This window comes from Capricornis sumatraensis, chromosome 5 (genome assembly GCF_032405125.1).
Source record: "Capricornis sumatraensis isolate serow.1 chromosome 5, serow.2, whole genome shotgun sequence".
In the NCBI taxonomy this organism is placed as follows: Eukaryota; Metazoa; Chordata; class Mammalia; order Artiodactyla; family Bovidae; genus Capricornis; species Capricornis sumatraensis.
The window spans coordinates 66,456,321-66,460,147 of NC_091073.1; the positions used below are offsets into that span (position 1 = coordinate 66,456,321).

At 37.1% G+C, this 3,827-nt stretch overlaps 1 non-coding gene across 1 annotated transcript; it reads left to right on the top strand.

Annotated features, from left to right (window-relative positions):
• The first annotated feature begins 667 nt into the window (after nt 1-667).
• LOC138080529 (U6 spliceosomal RNA) lies at nt 668-776 on the top strand. Its single transcript, XR_011144987.1, has one exon. It is a non-coding gene; the product is annotated as a U6 spliceosomal RNA (small nuclear RNA).
• The last annotated feature ends 3,051 nt before the right edge of the window (nt 777-3,827 follow it).

The following is a 3,827-nucleotide window of genomic DNA, read 5'->3' on the forward strand; positions in this document are numbered from 1 at the left end:
TTGGAAAGCAGGGAGATCAAACCAGTCAATCTTTTTTTTTTTTTTTAAATTGGAGGCTAATTACTTTACAATATTGTGGTGGTTTTTGCCATACATTCACATGAATCAGCCATGGGTGTACATGTGTTCCCCATTCTGACCCTCCCTCCTACCTCCCTCCCCATCTCATCCCTCAGGGTCATCCCAGTGCACCAGCTGTGAGCACCCTGCCTCATGCATCGAACCCAGACTCAAACCAGTCAGTCTTAAAGGAAATCAACCCTGAATACTCTTTGGAAGGATTTTGCTGAAGCTGAAGTTGCAATACTTTGGTGACCTGATGTGAACAGCTGACTCACTGGAAAACACCCTAATGCTGGAAAAGATTGAAGGAGAAGACAGCGACAGAGGATGAGATGGTTGGATGGCATCGCCAGTTCAATGGATATGGATCTGGGCAAACTCCTGGAGATGGTAAGAGACAGAAGAGCCTGGCGTGCTGTAGTCCATGGGGTCACAAAGAGTCAGACACGAATTGGTGACTGAATAACAACAATAACGAAGTAAATAAGCAGGTAATTGCAAAAAGAATGTAACCATAAGGATGCATACTTCAGAGCTATTTATAAGGGCAAAAAAATTGGAAGCAATCTAAATTTGGTACATACACACAACATAAGAAATTGTAGTGCTTGCTTCAGCAGCACGTATACTAAAAAAATTAGAATGATGCAGAAAAGATTAGCATGGTCCCTGTGAAGAATGACAAACAAATTCATGGAGCATTACATTATGCTGAAAAAATGGGTACAAGACTTAAATAAACATTTCTCCAAAGAAGACATACAGATGGCCAAGAGGTGCATGAAAAGATATTAATCATCACTAATTATCAGAGAAATGCATATCAAAACTACAGTGAGGTATCACTTCACATTAGTCAGAATGGCCATCATTAAAAAGTCTACAAATAACAAATGCTGGAAGGGCTGTGGAGAAAAGGGAACCCTCCTGCACTGTTAGGATCGTAAATTGGTGCAGCCACTATGGAAAACACTATGGAGGTTCTTCAAAAACAAATTGAGTTGCCATACAATTTAGCAATCACTCCCCTGGCATTTATCCAGACAAATCTATAATTTGAAAAGATACACACACCCCTATGTTCATCGTAGCACTATTTACAATAGCCAAGAGATGGAAGAAACCTAAACATCCATCAACAGATAAGTGGATAAAGAAAATGTGGTATATACATGCAATGGAGTATTACTCAGCCATAAAAAGAATGAAATAATGCCATTTGCAGCAACATGGATGGACCTAGAGATGATCATAGTAAATCAGAAAGAGAAAGACAAATATCACATGATATCACTCGTATGTGGAATCTAAAATATAACACTAATGAACAGGTCTACAAAACAGAAACAGACTCAGAGATACAGAGAAGAGACTTCTGGTTGCCAAGGGAGAGTAGAGTGGGGGTGGTAGAGGGAAGGATTGGGAATTTGGGATTAGCAGGTACAAACTATTAGATACAGAGTAGATAAACAACAAGATTCTACTATATAGCACAGGAAATTATATTTAATATCCTGTGATAAACCATAAAGGAAAAATATGAAAAAGAATACATATATATTCAGCAAAGTGTATTACTGAGTGCAGTACAAAGTGCTTTACAAAGTGCAGTGTATTACTGCACTTTGCTGTACAGCAGAAATTAATACAACATTGTAAACCAACTATATTTCAACAAAAAATTTTATTTTATTTTATTTTATTTTTAAATTAATTTTTTTAAATTTAATTTTAAAATCTTTAATTCTTACATGTGTTCCCAAACATGAAACCCCCTCCCACTTCCCTCCCCATAATATCTCTGTGGGTCATCCCCATGCACCAGCCCCAAGCATGCTGTATCCTGCGTCAGACATAGACTGGCGATTCAATTCTTACATGATAGTATACATGATAGAATGCCATTCTCCCAAATCGTCCCACCCTCTCCCTCTCCCTCTGAGTCCAAAAGTCCGTTATACACCGCTGTGTCTTTTTTCCTGTCTTGCATACAGGGTCGTCATTGCTATCTTTCTAAATTCCATATATATGTGTTAGTATACTGTATTGGTGTTTTTCTTTCTGGCTTACTTCACTCTGTATAATCGGCTCCAGTTTCATCCATCTCATCAGAACTGATTCAAATGAATTCTTTTTAACGGCTGAGTAATACTCCGTTGTGTACATGTACCAAAGCTTTCTTATCCATTCATCTGCTGATGGACATCTAGGTTGTTTCCATGTCCTGGCTATTATAAACAGTGCTGCGATGAACATTGGGGTACATGTGTCTCTTTCAATTCTGGTTTCCTCAGTGTGTATGCCCAGCAGTGGGATTGCTGGATCATAAGGTAGTTCTATTTGCAATTTTTTAAGGAATCTCCACACTGTTCTCCATAGTGGCTGTACTAGTTTGCATTCCCACCAACAGTGTAGGAGGGTTCCCTTTTCTCCACACCCTCTCCAGCATTTATTGCTTGCAGATTTTTGGATCGCAGCCATTCTGACTGGTGTGAAGTGGTACCTCATTGTGGTTTTGATTTGCATTTCTCTGATAATGAGTGATGTTGAGCATCTTTTCATGTGTTTGTTAGCCATCCGTATGTCTTCTTTGGAGAAATGTCTATTTAGTTCTTTGGCCCATTTTTTGATTGGGTCGTTTATTTTTCTGGAATTGAGCTGCATAAGTTGCTTGTATATTTTTGAGATTAGTTGTTTGTCAGTTGCTTCATTTGCTATTATTTTCTCCCATTCAGAAGGCTGTCTTTTCACCTTGTGTATATTTTCCTTTGTTGTGCAGAAGCTTTTAATTTTAATTAGATCTCATTTGTTTATTTTTGCTTTTATTTCCAGAATCCTGGGAGGTGGATCATAGAGGATCCTGCTGTGATTTATGTCTGAGAGTGTTTTGCCTATGTTCTCCTCTAGGAGTTTTATAGTTTCTGGTCTTACATTTAGATCTTTAATCCATTTTGAGTTTATTTTTGTGTGTGGTGTTAGAAAGTGATCTAGTTTCATTCGTTTACAAGTGGTTGACCAGTTTTCCCAGCACCACTTGTTAAAGAGATTGTCTTTACTCCATTGTATATTCTTGCCTCCTTTGTCAAAGATAAGGTGTCCATATGTGTGTGGATTTATCTCTGGGCTTTCTATTTTGTTCCATTGATCTATATGTCTGTCTTTGTGCCAGTACCATACTGTTTTGATGACTGTGGCTTTTTAAAAAGAAATTATATTGTAGAAGAATACATAGTAATACAGAAATACTGTTAAATGAATAGGTAGATTGTGTTATATACTGAAAGATTTCATTTTAAATGTATATATAGATATATAGATATTTATATGTGTGTGTCCCACTTAAAAATTTTGGAAAGATTGACATTAAAATATTAATTAAGGTTTTCTTAGTGGTACAATTTTAAGTACTTTCCATTTTCTTTCTTGTAATTTAGGTAGTATGGATTTTATAAATTTTAAAAGGACTATTGTTTCTCTCTAAACATATAAAGACATCCAGGTACCTTAGAGAGTTTTATACTTTGTCGGATCCCATTTAATTATTGCAGATACATCCCCCAGGTTTTAAACAAATCCCCTTCACACTGCACTAATGCTTTCAGGCCTGAGAAAGGGCTGCCAGGAAGAACAGGATCTGACAGGTCTAGGACTAGGTAAAGCAGGTAAAGTGAGTTGCTGAAGTGCAGAGCTGGATCCCATCTTTATTTCTGTCCACTGTAGATTTTTTGCACTAATTCTGGTTTTTAAAAATATTACAGTATTAT